General features: G+C 60.2%; 14 non-coding genes and 1 pseudogene across 14 annotated transcripts; all 15 read right to left on the bottom strand.

Moving 5' to 3' along the window:
* Positions 1 to 237: 237 nt before the first annotated feature.
* LOC148818190 (U2 spliceosomal RNA) lies at positions 238 to 428 on the bottom strand. Its single transcript, XR_016094520.1, has one exon. It is a non-coding gene; the product is annotated as a U2 spliceosomal RNA (small nuclear RNA).
* An 832-nt stretch (positions 429 to 1,260) lies between these two features.
* On the bottom strand, positions 1,261 to 1,451 carry LOC148818189 (U2 spliceosomal RNA). Its single transcript, XR_016094519.1, has one exon. It is a non-coding gene; the product is annotated as a U2 spliceosomal RNA (small nuclear RNA).
* Positions 1,452 to 2,282: 831 nt separating this feature from the next.
* On the bottom strand, positions 2,283 to 2,473 carry LOC148818188 (U2 spliceosomal RNA). The gene has a single exon (XR_016094518.1). It is a non-coding gene; the product is annotated as a U2 spliceosomal RNA (small nuclear RNA).
* Positions 2,474 to 3,307: 834 nt separating this feature from the next.
* LOC148818187 (U2 spliceosomal RNA) lies at positions 3,308 to 3,498 on the bottom strand. The gene has a single exon (XR_016094517.1). It is a non-coding gene; the product is annotated as a U2 spliceosomal RNA (small nuclear RNA).
* Positions 3,499 to 4,331: 833 nt separating this feature from the next.
* LOC148818186 (U2 spliceosomal RNA) lies at positions 4,332 to 4,522 on the bottom strand. Its single transcript, XR_016094516.1, has one exon. It is a non-coding gene; the product is annotated as a U2 spliceosomal RNA (small nuclear RNA).
* An 839-nt stretch (positions 4,523 to 5,361) lies between these two features.
* On the bottom strand, positions 5,362 to 5,552 carry LOC148818185 (U2 spliceosomal RNA). Its single transcript, XR_016094515.1, has one exon. It is a non-coding gene; the product is annotated as a U2 spliceosomal RNA (small nuclear RNA).
* Positions 5,553 to 6,384: 832 nt separating this feature from the next.
* LOC148818184 (U2 spliceosomal RNA) lies at positions 6,385 to 6,575 on the bottom strand. The gene has a single exon (XR_016094514.1). It is a non-coding gene; the product is annotated as a U2 spliceosomal RNA (small nuclear RNA).
* An 837-nt stretch (positions 6,576 to 7,412) lies between these two features.
* LOC148818183 (U2 spliceosomal RNA) lies at positions 7,413 to 7,603 on the bottom strand. Its single transcript, XR_016094513.1, has one exon. It is a non-coding gene; the product is annotated as a U2 spliceosomal RNA (small nuclear RNA).
* An 835-nt stretch (positions 7,604 to 8,438) lies between these two features.
* LOC148818182 (U2 spliceosomal RNA) lies at positions 8,439 to 8,629 on the bottom strand. Its single transcript, XR_016094512.1, has one exon. It is a non-coding gene; the product is annotated as a U2 spliceosomal RNA (small nuclear RNA).
* An 835-nt stretch (positions 8,630 to 9,464) lies between these two features.
* LOC148818181 (U2 spliceosomal RNA) lies at positions 9,465 to 9,655 on the bottom strand. The gene has a single exon (XR_016094511.1). It is a non-coding gene; the product is annotated as a U2 spliceosomal RNA (small nuclear RNA).
* An 833-nt stretch (positions 9,656 to 10,488) lies between these two features.
* On the bottom strand, positions 10,489 to 10,679 carry LOC148818180 (U2 spliceosomal RNA). The gene has a single exon (XR_016094510.1). It is a non-coding gene; the product is annotated as a U2 spliceosomal RNA (small nuclear RNA).
* An 841-nt stretch (positions 10,680 to 11,520) lies between these two features.
* Positions 11,521 to 11,711, bottom strand: LOC148818179 (U2 spliceosomal RNA). Its single transcript, XR_016094509.1, has one exon. It is a non-coding gene; the product is annotated as a U2 spliceosomal RNA (small nuclear RNA).
* An 833-nt stretch (positions 11,712 to 12,544) lies between these two features.
* LOC148818178 (U2 spliceosomal RNA) lies at positions 12,545 to 12,735 on the bottom strand. The gene has a single exon (XR_016094508.1). It is a non-coding gene; the product is annotated as a U2 spliceosomal RNA (small nuclear RNA).
* Positions 12,736 to 13,542: 807 nt separating this feature from the next.
* LOC148818177 (U2 spliceosomal RNA) lies at positions 13,543 to 13,733 on the bottom strand. Its single transcript, XR_016094507.1, has one exon. It is a non-coding gene; the product is annotated as a U2 spliceosomal RNA (small nuclear RNA).
* Positions 13,734 to 14,562: 829 nt separating this feature from the next.
* LOC148818176 (U2 spliceosomal RNA) lies at positions 14,563 to 14,775 on the bottom strand (annotated as a pseudogene).
* Between the last annotated feature and the right edge of the window lie 2,303 nt (positions 14,776 to 17,078).

Below are 17,078 nucleotides of genomic sequence, written 5' to 3'. Positions count from 1 at the left end.
AAAAAACTAAGTTTTTTGGAGGGAAAACGCACGGGAGCCGAAAAGGGGGCCGGCCTGCTGGCCGAGAGAGTCGAGGCGCGGGAAAGCGCACGGAGGGAGCACGGGAACGGGGAGGGGGAGAGAGAGACACAGAGGCACAGAGACACACGGATGGACGAGAGACGAGACCGGAGAGGAAGGAGCTCCGGTCCACCTCGCTTGCTTGCTAGCTACGTCTGTCTTTTCACCGCTGAGAGAAGGTAGTGCACCGTTCCCGGAGGCGCTGCAATACCGGGCCGATGCGTGGAGAGGACGGAGCAAGCTCCTGATCCAGCTCCCTGTTCCAAAAATCCGTTTAATATGTGGTCCCCCGATGGGGGACGTATCAGATATTAAACTGATAAGAACAGATACTACACTTGATCTTAGCCAAAAGGCCGAGAAGCGATACCCCCAAAGGCGCGGACCGACGCGCGGGCGTTCCGCTGGCGCACAGTGGCGCAGGCCGACTCTCCTCTGGAGCCCGGGACCCGCGCAGCTGCCGGCCTCCCTGCAGCCAGAGGCCTGCCGCCGGACTCTGCTCCCCCTCTCTCTTGCCTGCCTGCCTGCCTTCCTGCCAGTCCCGGGCGGGGGCCCTGCTCTTTGATCTTCTGTCAACGGCCCGACAACGACCGCAGCCGCGGGGGGCGCCAGCCGCCCGGCCTCCTTAGCTTAGGCCCCTCCCACCGGCAGCAGCTGTGCCCAACCAGCTGCAAGCGAAAGCGGACCGCCAGCACCTGCGGGCAGAGGCAAGGGGCAGCTCTCTCTCTCGGGAGGGACGGGGACGCGCGCGCACACACACACGCCTGCCTGCCTGCCTGCCTGCCTGCCTGCGGAAAAAAAAGAAAGAAAAGGTGTATATACTAAGTTTTTTGGAGGGAAAACGCCCGGCTGTCGAAAGGGGCCCGCCTGCAAGGACGGGGACACACACACACACACACACACACACACACACACACACACACACACACACACAGCCACGCCTGCCTCCCAGGGAAAAGGAGGAAAAAACTAAGTTTTTTGGAGGGAAAACGCACGGGAGCCGAAAAGGGGGCCGGCCTGCTGGCCGAGAGAGTCGAGGCGCGGGAAAGCGCACGGAGGGAGCACGGGAACGGGGAGGGGGAGAGAGAGACACAGAGGCACAGAGACACACGGATGGACGAGAGACGAGACCGGAGAGGAAGGAGCTCCGGTCCACCTCGCTTGCTTGCTAGCTACGTCTGTCTTTTCACCGCTGAGAGAAGGTAGTGCACCGTTCCCGGAGGCGCTGCAATACCGGGCCGATGCGTGGAGAGGACGGAGCAAGCTCCTGATCCAGCTCCCTGTTCCAAAAATCCGTTTAATATGTGGTCCCCCGATGGGGGACGTATCAGATATTAAACTGATAAGAACAGATACTACACTTGATCTTAGCCAAAAGGCCGAGAAGCGATACCCCCAAAGGCGCGGACCGACGCGCGGGCGTTCCGCTGGCGCACAGTGGCGCAGGCCGACTCTCCTCTGGAGCCCGGGACCCGCGCAGCTGCCGGCCTCCCTGCAGCCAGAGGCCTGCCGCCGGACTCTGCTCCCCCTCTCTCTTGCCTGCCTGCCTGCCTTCCTGCCAGTCCCGGGCGGGGGCCCTGCTCTTTGATCTTCTGTCAACGGCCCGACAACGACCGCAGCCGCGGGGGGCGCCAGCCGCCCGGCCTCCTTAGCTTAGGCCCCTCCCACCGGCAGCAGCTGTGCCCAACCAGCTGCAAGCGAAAGCGGACCGCCAGCACCTGCGGGCAGAGGCAAGGGGCAGCTCTCTCTCTCGGGAGGGACGGGGACGCGCGCGCACACACACACGCCTGCCTGCCTGCCTGCCTGCCTGCCTGCGGAAAAAAAAGAAAGAAAAGGTGTATATACTAAGTTTTTTGGAGGGAAAACGCCCGGCTGTCGAAAGGGGCCCGCCTGCAAGGACGGGGACACACACACACACACACACACACACACACACACACACACACACACACACAAGCCACGCCTGCCTCCCAGGGAAAAGGAGGAAAAAACTAAGTTTTTTGGAGGGAAAACGCACGGGAGCCGAAAAGGGGGCCGGCCTGCTGGCCGAGAGAGTCGAGGCGCGGGAAAGCGCACGGAGGGAGCACGGGAACGGGGAGGGGGAGAGAGAGACACAGAGGCACAGAGACACACGGATGGACGAGAGACGAGACCGGAGAGGAAGGAGCTCCGGTCCACCTCGCTTGCTTGCTAGCTACGTCTGTCTTTTCACCGCTGAGAGAAGGTAGTGCACCGTTCCCGGAGGCGCTGCAATACCGGGCCGATGCGTGGAGAGGACGGAGCAAGCTCCTGATCCAGCTCCCTGTTCCAAAAATCCGTTTAATATGTGGTCCCCCGATGGGGGACGTATCAGATATTAAACTGATAAGAACAGATACTACACTTGATCTTAGCCAAAAGGCCGAGAAGCGATACCCCCAAAGGCGCGGACCGACGCGCGGGCGTTCCGCTGGCGCACAGTGGCGCAGGCCGACTCTCCTCTGGAGCCCGGGACCCGCGCAGCTGCCGGCCTCCCTGCAGCCAGAGGCCTGCCGCCGGACTCTGCTCCCCCTCTCTCTTGCCTGCCTGCCTGCCTTCCTGCCAGTCCCGGGCGGGGGCCCTGCTCTTTGATCTTCTGTCAACGGCCCGACAACGACCGCAGCCGCGGGGGGCGCCAGCCGCCCGGCCTCCTTAGCTTAGGCCCCTCCCACCGGCAGCAGCTGTGCCCAACCAGCTGCAAGCGAAAGCGGACCGCCAGCACCTGCGGGCAGAGGCAAGGGGCAGCTCTCTCTCTCGGGAGGGACGGGGACGCGCGCGCACACACACACGCCTGCCTGCCTGCCTGCCTGCCTGCCTGCGGAAAAAAAAGAAAGAAAAGGTGTATATACTAAGTTTTTTGGAGGGAAAACGCCCGGCTGTCGAAAGGGGCCCGCCTGCAAGGACGGGGACACACACACACACACACACACACACACACACACACACACACACACACACACACAGCCACGCCTGCCTCCCAGGGAAAAGGAGGAAAAAACTAAGTTTTTTGGAGGGAAAACGCACGGGAGCCGAAAAGGGGGCCGGCCTGCTGGCCGAGAGAGTCGAGGCGCGGGAAAGCGCACGGAGGGAGCACGGGAACGGGGAGGGGGAGAGAGAGACACAGAGGCACAGAGACACACGGATGGACGAGAGACGAGACCGGAGAGGAAGGAGCTCCGGTCCACCTCGCTTGCTTGCTAGCTACGTCTGTCTTTTCACCGCTGAGAGAAGGTAGTGCACCGTTCCCGGAGGCGCTGCAATACCGGGCCGATGCGTGGAGAGGACGGAGCAAGCTCCTGATCCAGCTCCCTGTTCCAAAAATCCGTTTAATATGTGGTCCCCCGATGGGGGACGTATCAGATATTAAACTGATAAGAACAGATACTACACTTGATCTTAGCCAAAAGGCCGAGAAGCGATACCCCCAAAGGCGCGGACCGACGCGCGGGCGTTCCGCTGGCGCACAGTGGCGCAGGCCGACTCTCCTCTGGAGCCCGGGACCCGCGCAGCTGCCGGCCTCCCTGCAGCCAGAGGCCTGCCGCCGGACTCTGCTCCCCCTCTCTCTTGCCTGCCTGCCTGCCTTCCTGCCAGTCCCGGGCGGGGGCCCTGCTCTTTGATCTTCTGTCAACGGCCCGACAACGACCGCAGCCGCGGGGGGCGCCAGCCGCCCGGCCTCCTTAGCTTAGGCCCCTCCCACCGGCAGCAGCTGTGCCCAACCAGCTGCAAGCGAAAGCGGACCGCCAGCACCTGCGGGCAGAGGCAAGGGGCAGCTCTCTCTCTCGGGAGGGACGGGGACGCGCGCGCACACACACACGCCTGCCTGCCTGCCTGCCTGCCTGCCTGCGGAAAAAAAAGAAAGAAAAGGTGTATATACTAAGTTTTTTGGAGGGAAAACGCCCGGCTGTCGAAAGGGGCCCGCCTGCAAGGACGGGGACACACACACACACACACACACACACACACACACACACACACACACACACACAAGCCACGCCTGCCTCCCAGGGAAAAGGAGGAAAAAACTAAGTTTTTTGGAGGGAAAACGCACGGGAGCCGAAAAGGGGGCCGGCCTGCTGGCCGAGAGAGTCGAGGCGCGGGAAAGCGCACGGAGGGAGCACGGGAACGGGGAGGGGGAGAGAGAGACACAGAGGCACAGAGACACACGGATGGACGAGAGACGAGACCGGAGAGGAAGGAGCTCCGGTCCACCTCGCTTGCTTGCTAGCTACGTCTGTCTTTTCACCGCTGAGAGAAGGTAGTGCACCGTTCCCGGAGGCGCTGCAATACCGGGCCGATGCGTGGAGAGGACGGAGCAAGCTCCTGATCCAGCTCCCTGTTCCAAAAATCCGTTTAATATGTGGTCCCCCGATGGGGGACGTATCAGATATTAAACTGATAAGAACAGATACTACACTTGATCTTAGCCAAAAGGCCGAGAAGCGATACCCCCAAAGGCGCGGACCGACGCGCGGGCGTTCCGCTGGCGCACAGTGGCGCAGGCCGACTCTCCTCTGGAGCCCGGGACCCGCGCAGCTGCCGGCCTCCCTGCAGCCAGAGGCCTGCCGCCGGACTCTGCTCCCCCTCTCTCTTGCCTGCCTGCCTGCCTTCCTGCCAGTCCCGGGCGGGGGCCCTGCTCTTTGATCTTCTGTCAACGGCCCGACAACGACCGCAGCCGCGGGGGGCGCCAGCCGCCCGGCCTCCTTAGCTTAGGCCCCTCCCACCGGCAGCAGCTGTGCCCAACCAGCTGCAAGCGAAAGCGGACCGCCAGCACCTGCGGGCAGAGGCAAGGGGCAGCTCTCTCTCTCGGGAGGGACGGGGACGCGCGCGCACACACACACACGCCTGCCTGCCTGCCTGCCTGCCTGCCTGCGGAAAAAAAAGAAAGAAAAGGTGTATATACTAAGTTTTTTGGAGGGAAAACGCCCGGCTGTCGAAAGGGGCCCGCCTGCAAGGACGGGGACACACACACACACACACACACACACACACACACACACACACACACACACACACACAAGCCACGCCTGCCTCCCAGGGAAAAGGAGGAAAAAACTAAGTTTTTTGGAGGGAAAACGCACGGGAGCCGAAAAGGGGGCCGGCCTGCTGGCCGAGAGAGTCGAGGCGCGGGAAAGCGCACGGAGGGAGCACGGGAACGGGGAGGGGGAGAGAGAGACACAGAGGCACAGAGACACACGGATGGACGAGAGACGAGACCGGAGAGGAAGGAGCTCCGGTCCACCTCGCTTGCTTGCTAGCTACGTCTGTCTTTTCACCGCTGAGAGAAGGTAGTGCACCGTTCCCGGAGGCGCTGCAATACCGGGCCGATGCGTGGAGAGGACGGAGCAAGCTCCTGATCCAGCTCCCTGTTCCAAAAATCCGTTTAATATGTGGTCCCCCGATGGGGGACGTATCAGATATTAAACTGATAAGAACAGATACTACACTTGATCTTAGCCAAAAGGCCGAGAAGCGATACCCCCAAAGGCGCGGACCGACGCGCGGGCGTTCCGCTGGCGCACAGTGGCGCAGGCCGACTCTCCTCTGGAGCCCGGGACCCGCGCAGCTGCCGGCCTCCCTGCAGCCAGAGGCCTGCCGCCGGACTCTGCTCCCCCTCTCTCTTGCCTGCCTGCCTGCCTTCCTGCCAGTCCCGGGCGGGGGCCCTGCTCTTTGATCTTCTGTCAACGGCCCGACAACGACCGCAGCCGCGGGGGGCGCCAGCCGCCCGGCCTCCTTAGCTTAGGCCCCTCCCACCGGCAGCAGCTGTGCCCAACCAGCTGCAAGCGAAAGCGGACCGCCAGCACCTGCGGGCAGAGGCAAGGGGCAGCTCTCTCTCTCGGGAGGGACGGGGACGCGCGCGCACACACACACGCCTGCCTGCCTGCCTGCCTGCCTGCCTGCGGAAAAAAAAGAAAGAAAAGGTGTATATACTAAGTTTTTTGGAGGGAAAACGCCCGGCTGTCGAAAGGGGCCCGCCTGCAAGGACGGGGACACACACACACACACACACACACACACACACACACACACACACACACACAGCCACGCCTGCCTCCCAGGGAAAAGGAGGAAATTTTTTGGAGGGAAAACGCACGGGAGCCGAAAAGGGGGCCGGCCTGCTGGCCGAGAGAGTCGAGGCGCGGGAAAGCGCACGGAGGGAGCACGGGAACGGGGAGGGGGAGAGAGAGACACAGAGGCACAGAGACACACGGATGGACGAGAGACGAGACCGGAGAGGAAGGAGCTCCGGTCCACCTCGCTTGCTTGCTAGCTACGTCTGTCTTCGTCTGTCTTTTCACCGCTGAGAGAAGGTAGTGCACCGTTCCCGGAGGCGCTGCAATACCGGGCCGATGCGTGGAGAGGACGGAGCAAGCTCCTGATCCAGCTCCCTGTTCCAAAAATCCGTTTAATATGTGGTCCCCCGATGGGGGACGTATCAGATATTAAACTGATAAGAACAGATACTACACTTGATCTTAGCCAAAAGGCCGAGAAGCGATACCCCCAAAGGCGCGGACCGACGCGCGGGCGTTCCGCTGGCGCACAGTGGCGCAGGCCGACTCTCCTCTGGAGCCCGGGACCCGCGCAGCTGCCGGCCTCCCTGCAGCCAGAGGCCTGCCGCCGGACTCTGCTCCCCCTCTCTCTTGCCTGCCTGCCTGCCTTCCTGCCAGTCCCGGGCGGGGGCCCTGCTCTTTGATCTTCTGTCAACGGCCCGACAACGACCGCAGCCGCGGGGGGCGCCAGCCGCCCGGCCTCCTTAGCTTAGGCCCCTCCCACCGGCAGCAGCTGTGCCCAACCAGCTGCAAGCGAAAGCGGACCGCCAGCACCTGCGGGCAGAGGCAAGGGGCAGCTCTCTCTCTCGGGAGGGACGGGGACGCGCGCGCACACACACACGCCTGCCTGCCTGCCTGCCTGCCTGCCTGCGGAAAAAAAAGAAAGAAAAGGTGTATATACTAAGTTTTTTGGAGGGAAAACGCCCGGCTGTCGAAAGGGGCCCGCCTGCAAGGACGGGGACACACACACACACACACACACACACACACACACACACACACACACACACACACACAAGCCACGCCTGCCTCCCAGGGAAAAGGAGGAAAAAACTAAGTTTTTTGGAGGGAAAACGCACGGGAGCCGAAAAGGGGGCCGGCCTGCTGGCCGAGAGAGTCGAGGCGCGGGAAAGCGCACGGAGGGAGCACGGGAACGGGGAGGGGGAGAGAGAGACACAGAGGCACAGAGACACACGGATGGACGAGAGACGAGACCGGAGAGGAAGGAGCTCCGGTCCACCTCGCTTGCTTGCTAGCTACGTCTGTCTTTTCACCGCTGAGAGAAGGTAGTGCACCGTTCCCGGAGGCGCTGCAATACCGGGCCGATGCGTGGAGAGGACGGAGCAAGCTCCTGATCCAGCTCCCTGTTCCAAAAATCCGTTTAATATGTGGTCCCCCGATGGGGGACGTATCAGATATTAAACTGATAAGAACAGATACTACACTTGATCTTAGCCAAAAGGCCGAGAAGCGATACCCCCAAAGGCGCGGACCGACGCGCGGGCGTTCCGCTGGCGCACAGTGGCGCAGGCCGACTCTCCTCTGGAGCCCGGGACCCGCGCAGCTGCCGGCCTCCCTGCAGCCAGAGGCCTGCCGCCGGACTCTGCTCCCCCTCTCTCTTGCCTGCCTGCCTGCCTTCCTGCCAGTCCCGGGCGGGGGCCCTGCTCTTTGATCTTCTGTCAACGGCCCGACAACGACCGCAGCCGCGGGGGGCGCCAGCCGCCCGGCCTCCTTAGCTTAGGCCCCTCCCACCGGCAGCAGCTGTGCCCAACCAGCTGCAAGCGAAAGCGGACCGCCAGCACCTGCGGGCAGAGGCAAGGGGCAGCTCTCTCTCTCGGGAGGGACGGGGACGCGCGCGCACACACACACGCCTGCCTGCCTGCCTGCCTGCCTGCCTGCGGAAAAAAAAGAAAGAAAAGGTGTATATACTAAGTTTTTTGGAGGGAAAACGCCCGGCTGTCGAAAGGGGCCCGCCTGCAAGGACGGGGACACACACACACACACACACACACACACACACACACACACACACACACACACACAAGCCACGCCTGCCTCCCAGGGAAAAGGAGGAAAAAACTAAGTTTTTTGGAGGGAAAACGCACGGGAGCCGAAAAGGGGGCCGGCCTGCTGGCCGAGAGAGTCGAGGCGCGGGAAAGCGCACGGAGGGAGCACGGGAACGGGGAGGGGGAGAGAGAGACACAGAGGCACAGAGACACACGGATGGACGAGAGACGAGACCGGAGAGGAAGGAGCTCCGGTCCACCTCGCTTGCTTGCTAGCTACGTCTGTCTTTTCACCGCTGAGAGAAGGTAGTGCACCGTTCCCGGAGGCGCTGCAATACCGGGCCGATGCGTGGAGAGGACGGAGCAAGCTCCTGATCCAGCTCCCTGTTCCAAAAATCCGTTTAATATGTGGTCCCCCGATGGGGGACGTATCAGATATTAAACTGATAAGAACAGATACTACACTTGATCTTAGCCAAAAGGCCGAGAAGCGATACCCCCAAAGGCGCGGACCGACGCGCGGGCGTTCCGCTGGCGCACAGTGGCGCAGGCCGACTCTCCTCTGGAGCCCGGGACCCGCGCAGCTGCCGGCCTCCCTGCAGCCAGAGGCCTGCCGCCGGACTCTGCTCCCCCTCTCTCTTGCCTGCCTGCCTGCCTTCCTGCCAGTCCCGGGCGGGGGCCCTGCTCTTTGATCTTCTGTCAACGGCCCGACAACGACCGCAGCCGCGGGGGGCGCCAGCCGCCCGGCCTCCTTAGCTTAGGCCCCTCCCACCGGCAGCAGCTGTGCCCAACCAGCTGCAAGCGAAAGCGGACCGCCAGCACCTGCGGGCAGAGGCAAGGGGCAGCTCTCTCTCTCGGGAGGGACGGGGACGCGCGCGCACACACACACGCCTGCCTGCCTGCCTGCCTGCCTGCCTGCGGAAAAAAAAGAAAGAAAAGGTGTATATACTAAGTTTTTTGGAGGGAAAACGCCCGGCTGTCGAAAGGGGCCCGCCTGCAAGGACGGGGACACACACACACACACACACACACACACACACACACACACACACACACACACACAAGCCACGCCTGCCTCCCAGGGAAAAGGAGGAAAAAACTAAGTTTTTTGGAGGGAAAACGCACGGGAGCCGAAAAGGGGGCCGGCCTGCTGGCCGAGAGAGTCGAGGCGCGGGAAAGCGCACGGAGGGAGCACGGGAACGGGGAGGGGGAGAGAGAGACACAGAGGCACAGAGACACACGGATGGACGAGAGACGAGACCGGAGAGGAAGGAGCTCCGGTCCACCTCGCTTGCTTGCTAGCTACGTCTGTCTTTTCACCGCTGAGAGAAGGTAGTGCACCGTTCCCGGAGGCGCTGCAATACCGGGCCGATGCGTGGAGAGGACGGAGCAAGCTCCTGATCCAGCTCCCTGTTCCAAAAATCCGTTTAATATGTGGTCCCCCGATGGGGGACGTATCAGATATTAAACTGATAAGAACAGATACTACACTTGATCTTAGCCAAAAGGCCGAGAAGCGATACCCCCAAAGGCGCGGACCGACGCGCGGGCGTTCCGCTGGCGCACAGTGGCGCAGGCCGACTCTCCTCTGGAGCCCGGGACCCGCGCAGCTGCCGGCCTCCCTGCAGCCAGAGGCCTGCCGCCGGACTCTGCTCCCCCTCTCTCTTGCCTGCCTGCCTGCCTTCCTGCCAGTCCCGGGCGGGGGCCCTGCTCTTTGATCTTCTGTCAACGGCCCGACAACGACCGCAGCCGCGGGGGGCGCCAGCCGCCCGGCCTCCTTAGCTTAGGCCCCTCCCACCGGCAGCAGCTGTGCCCAACCAGCTGCAAGCGAAAGCGGACCGCCAGCACCTGCGGGCAGAGGCAAGGGGCAGCTCTCTCTCTCGGGAGGGACGGGGACGCGCGCGCACACACACACGCCTGCCTGCCTGCCTGCCTGCCTGCCTGCGGAAAAAAAAGAAAGAAAAGGTGTATATACTAAGTTTTTTGGAGGGAAAACGCCCGGCTGTCGAAAGGGGCCCGCCTGCAAGGACGGGGACACACACACACACACACACACACACACACACACACACACACACACACACACAAGCCACGCCTGCCTCCCAGGGAAAAGGAGGAAAAAACTAAGTTTTTTGGAGGGAAAACGCACGGGAGCCGAAAAGGGGGCCGGCCTGCTGGCCGAGAGAGTCGAGGCGCGGGAAAGCGCACGGAGGGAGCACGGGAACGGGGAGGGGGAGAGAGAGACACAGAGGCACAGAGACACACGGATGGACGAGAGACGAGACCGGAGAGGAAGGAGCTCCGGTCCACCTCGCTTGCTTGCTAGCTACGTCTGTCTTTTCACCGCTGAGAGAAGGTAGTGCACCGTTCCCGGAGGCGCTGCAATACCGGGCCGATGCGTGGAGAGGACGGAGCAAGCTCCTGATCCAGCTCCCTGTTCCAAAAATCCGTTTAATATGTGGTCCCCCGATGGGGGACGTATCAGATATTAAACTGATAAGAACAGATACTACACTTGATCTTAGCCAAAAGGCCGAGAAGCGATACCCCCAAAGGCGCGGACCGACGCGCGGGCGTTCCGCTGGCGCACAGTGGCGCAGGCCGACTCTCCTCTGGAGCCCGGGACCCGCGCAGCTGCCGGCCTCCCTGCAGCCAGAGGCCTGCCGCCGGACTCTGCTCCCCCTCTCTCTTGCCTGCCTGCCTGCCTTCCTGCCAGTCCCGGGCGGGGGCCCTGCTCTTTGATCTTCTGTCAACGGCCCGACAACGACCGCAGCCGCGGGGGGCGCCAGCCGCCCGGCCTCCTTAGCTTAGGCCCCTCCCACCGGCAGCAGCTGTGCCCAACCAGCTGCAAGCGAAAGCGGACCGCCAGCACCTGCGGGCAGAGGCAAGGGGCAGCTCTCTCTCTCGGGAGGGACGGGGACGCGCGCGCACACACACACGCCTGCCTGCCTGCCTGCCTGCCTGCCTGCGGAAAAAAAAGAAAGAAAAGGTGTATATACTAAGTTTTTTGGAGGGAAAACGCCCGGCTGTCGAAAGGGGCCCGCCTGCAAGGACGGGGACACACACACACACACACACACACACACACACACACACACACACACACACACACACACACAAGCCACGCCTGCCTCCCAGGGAAAAGGAGGAAAAAACTAAGTTTTTTGGAGGGAAAACGCACGGGAGCCGAAAAGGGGGCCGGCCTGCTGGCCGAGAGAGTCGAGGCGCGGGAAAGCGCACGGAGGGAGCACGGGAACGGGGAGGGGGAGAGAGAGACACAGAGGCACAGAGACACACGGATGGACGAGAGACGAGACCGGAGAGGAAGGAGCTCCGGTCCACCTCGCTTGCTTGCTAGCTACGTCTGTCTTTTCACCGCTGAGAGAAGGTAGTGCACCGTTCCCGGAGGCGCTGCAATACCGGGCCGATGCGTGGAGAGGACGGAGCAAGCTCCTGATCCAGCTCCCTGTTCCAAAAATCCGTTTAATATGTGGTCCCCCGATGGGGGACGTATCAGATATTAAACTGATAAGAACAGATACTACACTTGATCTTAGCCAAAAGGCCGAGAAGCGATACCCCCAAAGGCGCGGACCGACGCGCGGGCGTTCCGCTGGCGCACAGTGGCGCAGGCCGACTCTCCTCTGGAGCCCGGGACCCGCGCAGCTGCCGGCCTCCCTGCAGCCAGAGGCCTGCCGCCGGACTCTGCTCCCCCTCTCTCTTGCCTGCCTGCCTGCCTTCCTGCCAGTCCCGGGCGGGGGCCCTGCTCTTTGATCTTCTGTCAACGGCCCGACAACGACCGCAGCCGCGGGGGGCGCCAGCCGCCCGGCCTCCTTAGCTTAGGCCCCTCCCACCGGCAGCAGCTGTGCCCAACCAGCTGCAAGCGAAAGCGGACCGCCAGCACCTGCGGGCAGAGGCAAGGGGCAGCTCTCTCTCTCGGGAGGGACGGGGACGCGCGCGCACACACACACGCCTGCCTGCCTGCCTGCCTGCCTGCCTGCGGAAAAAAAAGAAAGAAAAGGTGTATATACTAAGTTTTTTGGAGGGAAAACGCCCGGCTGTCGAAAGGGGCCCGCCTGCAAGGACGGGGACACACACACACACACACACACACACACACACACACACACACACACACACACAAGCCACGCCTGCCTCCCAGGGAAAAGGAGGAAAAAACTAAGTTTTTTGGAGGGAAAACGCACGGGAGCCGAAAAGGGGGCCGGCCTGCTGGCCGAGAGAGTCGAGGCGCGGGAAAGCGCACGGAGGGAGCACGGGAACGGGGAGGGGGAGAGAGAGACACAGAGGCACAGAGACACACGGATGGACGAGAGACGAGACCGGAGAGGAAGGAGCTCCGGTCCACCTCGCTTGCTTGCTAGCTACGTCTGTCTTTTCACCGCTGAGAGAAGGTAGTGCACCGTTCCCGGAGGCGCTGCAATACCGGGCCGATGCGTGGAGAGGACGGAGCAAGCTCCTGATCCAGCTCCCTGTTCCAAAAATCCGTTTAATATGTGGTCCCCCGATGGGGGACGTATCAGATATTAAACTGATAAGAACAGATACTACACTTGATCTTAGCCAAAAGGCCGAGAAGCGATACCCCCAAAGGCGCGGACCGACGCGCGGGCGTTCCGCTGGCGCACAGTGGCGCAGGCCGACTCTCCTCTGGAGCCCGGGACCCGCGCAGCTGCCGGCCTCCCTGCAGCCAGAGGCCTGCCGCCGGACTCTGCTCCCCCTCTCTCTTGCCTGCCTGCCTGCCTTCCTGCCAGTCCCGGGCGGGGGCCCTGCTCTTTGATCTTCTGTCAACGGCCCGACAACGACCGCAGCCGCGGGGGGCGCCAGCCCCTCCCACCGGCAGCAGCTGTGCCCAACCAGCTGCAAGCGAAAGCGGACCGCCAGCACCTGCGGGCAGAGGCAAGGGGCAGCTCTCTCTCTCGGGAGGGACGGGGACGCGCGCGCACACACACACGCCTGCCTGCCTGCCTGCCTGCCTGCCTGCGGAAAAAAAAGAAAGAAAAGGTGTATATACTAAGTTTTTTGGAGGGAAAACGCCCGGCTGTCGAAAGGGGCCCGCCTGCAAGGACGGGGACACACACACACACACACACACACACACACACACACACACACACACACACAGCCACGCCTGCCTCCCAGGGAAAAGGAGGAAAAAACTAAGTTTTTTGGAGGGAAAACGCACGGGAGCCGAAAAGGGGGCCGGCCTGCTGGCCGAGAGAGTCGAGGCGCGGGAAAGCGCACGGAGGGAGCACGGGAACGGGGAGGGGGAGAGAGAGACACAGAGGCACAGAGACACACGGATGGACGAGAGACGAGACCGGAGAGGAAGGAGCTCCGGTCCACCTCGCTTGCTTGCTAGCTACGTCTGTCTTTTCACCGCTGAGAGAAGGTAGTGCACCGTTCCCGGAGGCGCTGCAATACCGGGCCGATGCGTGGAGAGGACGGAGCAAGCTCCTGATCCAGCTCCCTGTTCCAAAAATCCGTTTAATATGTGGTCCCCCGATGGGGGACGTATCAGATATTAAACTGATAAGAACAGATACTACACTTGATCTTAGCCAAAAGGCCGAGAAGCGATACCCCCAAAGGCGCGGACCGACGCGCGGGCGTTCCGCTGGCGCACAGTGGCGCAGGCCGACTCTCCTCTGGAGCCCGGGACCCGCGCAGCTGCCGGCCTCCCTGCAGCCAGAGGCCTGCCGCCGGACTCTGCTCCCCCTCTCTCTTGCCTGCCTGCCTGCCTTCCTGCCAGTCCCGGGCGGGGGCCCTGCTCTTTGATCTTCTGTCAACGGCCCGACAACGACCGCAGCCGCGGGGGGCGCCAGCCGCCCGGCCTCCTTAGCTTAGGCCCCTCCCACCGGCAGCAGCTGTGCCCAACCAGCTGCAAGCGAAAGCGGACCGCCAGCACCTGCGGGCAGAGGCAAGGGGCAGCTCTCTCTCTCGGGAGGGACGGGGACGCGCGCGCACACACACACGCCTGCCTGCCTGCCTGCCTGCCTGCCTGCGGAAAAAAAAGAAAGAAAAGGTGTATATACTAAGTTTTTTGGAGGGAAAACGCCCGGCTGTCGAAAGGGGCCCGCCTGCAAGGACGGGGACACACACACACACACACACACACACACACACACACACACACACACACAAGCCACGCCTGCCTCCCAGGGAAAAGGAGGAAAAAACTAAGTTTTTTGGAGGGAAAACGCACGGGAGCCGAAAAGGGGGCCGGCCTGCTGGCCGAGAGAGTCGAGGCGCGGGAAAGCGCACGGAGGGAGCACGGGAACGGGGAGGGGGAGAGAGAGACACAGAGGCACAGAGACACACGGATGGACGAGAGACGAGACCGGAGAGGAAGGAGCTCCGGTCCACCTCGCTTGCTTGCTAGCTACGTCTGTCTTTTCACCGCTGAGAGAAGGTAGTGCACCGTTCCCGGAGGCGCTGCAATACCGGGCCGATGCGTGGAGAGGACGGAGCAAGCTCCTGATCCAGCTCCCTGTTCCAAAAATCCGTTTAATATGTGGTCCCCCGATGGGGGACGTATCAGATATTACTATCAGACCTTCACCGCAATCCTGTAATACCGAGCTGCCCTAAGGCAGCAGCTCTCTTGTTTCAGAGACAGCGATGCACAAGATGCACCCACCTACCATCCGGAACAGCCGCAGGTTTAATTACTAATGTGAAAGTATGCAGAAGGTGGATATTTGAAGTCCTTAGCCTTTAATAAAAACTTTCTCTTTGCAACATACTTAATTGCTTTTCTGATATTTCATGTAGTGAAACATACAGATTCAGTGATGTCATCCGTTCGATCCGAAGCATGAGGTTAAATTACTACAACAGAGAAGTCACTCTCTGGCACCATTTTACCTTTGTTTGTGAGGAAAATTCAGTTTGTGCTAGGCAAAGATAAGCAAAATTCAGCGTGTCCAGTCTGTTCACTGAAGCTCTACAAAAGAGGATTTCTGTCTCCGTAGCTTTTCCTTACATCTAGAGTTGTCTTAATCTCAAATTTTACTGCGACAGGTAAACCTCTCGTTCAGATTTACTCCAATTGAAAAGCATTGAGTCTCCATCGCCATGCAGTAATTCCACATGAATTCACGAACACGTCTTTGCAACGTTGTGCATATGTCTCCCTGCCACCAAACAAGAATTCTGCAATGCCAATCCAGCTAGAGTACATGGCAAGGTACCAAAAACACAAAATCAACTATTACAACAGTTTCGGTCTTTACTTCTGAACAGTGTATATAAAGCCCACCGGGTTTTGATTGTGATCAAATGGAAACGTTGTTTATCTGGACTCCCTACTGCACATGGTGTAGAATCGTGACAGAGACTTATCAATAACAAGTGTTGATACCCTAGAAAGTGGGACAAATTTCAGGAACGAAATGCAGAAAAAACACCCCCCACATCAAAAAAAGGATTGCACTGCATAGCTCAACCTTAGTTTGTATGCTTTATATCGTTGTCTGAGTACTCAGGACACCTCACGGGACAAATGAAAAAAGTCCGAGCACATATCAGCCAAGAAATTCTGTATAATAGACTAATATTAGAGCAGGATTTGCCAATTGCTTAAGTCAATAAGAAACATGTCATAAAAGCAAAAACGTCAAATAATGCAAAACCCTTGAAAAAAATCAAGCAGTAAAATATTTAGCTGCCAAACGGGCTCTGTTTTTGAATTGGTTAAGCTGACCACAGTGCAATCACACGGCCCTCACGAGTGTTCACTGATCCTGTGCACCCCGACACCAGCAGTGAGTGCTGAGCAGGTTCACAGAAAGAGCGATTCCTCTCAGCTGCAGTGGTGCCCCGGGCAAAAACTACCGGCCTTCAATCGGGATCTCCTCTGCCTCCCAGAGGAATGACTCGGATTTGCACTGATGGGAAATGCTGGGGAAAAGCCCTCAGGAATCTCCATGTCTGTTGTCAACCACGAGGCTCCGGGGAATTTATTTTTATCACAGTATTGCTGCAGCACTACGGTTCAACCTGCCGTCTTGGAGAAACCTCTGTTTTCACTATCCATGCATGACGACACCTCACCCCGGCCTCGGGGCAGGAGAATCGCCAGTCAGGTCGCCGCCACTCACACCCACCAGCACCTCGACTGCTGCGCTGATCAAGACCCGGAGAGCCAGCCACTCCGCGGTCCAGATCGCTGCTGATTAAACCACTGGTGCTTACTGTGTGCTTCTCTTATTAGGAGCGATTAAAACCCCTTTATTCACAGATAAGTGCGGTCAGCTCGCCACACTCAGCGCGCAAACTGGGTTCTGGCGGTTAAAACCGTCCTGGGTTACATGGTGTCACTACTGTGAGCTGTGCCAGCGCGCATCATGTTGAATTAACACGCACCGGTATTTTTCACGTTTCAGCTTTTTACTGCTTCGATCATAACAGGCAGCTGCAACGTACTGCCGCTATTAAAACAATGATACAGGTGCAAAACGAGCCCGCATCGCTCTCGGTTCAAAGAGCACAGCTTTCTAACACAAACACAACCACCACCGAATAACCGCATTGCGCGTTTTGCAATAAACACATTTTTTAACAAAAAACAGCCAACAGGTGTAAAAGACTCAACGTTAACGTTATGCTGTACACTGATCAGACCATGATTGAACCGTCTCACTTCATGATTTTACATAACCAAAACCACAAAACCTTTACAGAAAACCTTTTATCAATCAAAGTATCCTTATGAACTGAATTGTGCAGTTCTGCCCTCGGATGTGCGATTTCAAGCAACTATTAGAAAATAAATCTCTTACCGCGCTGCGGTGCCGCCATGTCGCTCGTCCTTCTCCCGCCCGCAGATTCAAACCGCCGTGACGTCAGCGGGGCGTGGCTCCGTCGGGCTCGGCTGAGCTCGCCTCTCGCGAGAGGTGACGTCACCCCGCCCGCCCCCCGCGCG

Source organism: Atractosteus spatula, chromosome 19 (assembly GCF_055471065.1).
Source record: "Atractosteus spatula isolate fAtrSpa1 chromosome 19, fAtrSpa1.hap1, whole genome shotgun sequence".
Lineage (NCBI taxonomy): Eukaryota > Metazoa > Chordata > Actinopteri > Semionotiformes > Lepisosteidae > Atractosteus > Atractosteus spatula.
The sequence above is the reverse complement of the archived record's forward strand: the minus strand, read 5'-3'. Positions and strand labels throughout refer to the sequence as shown.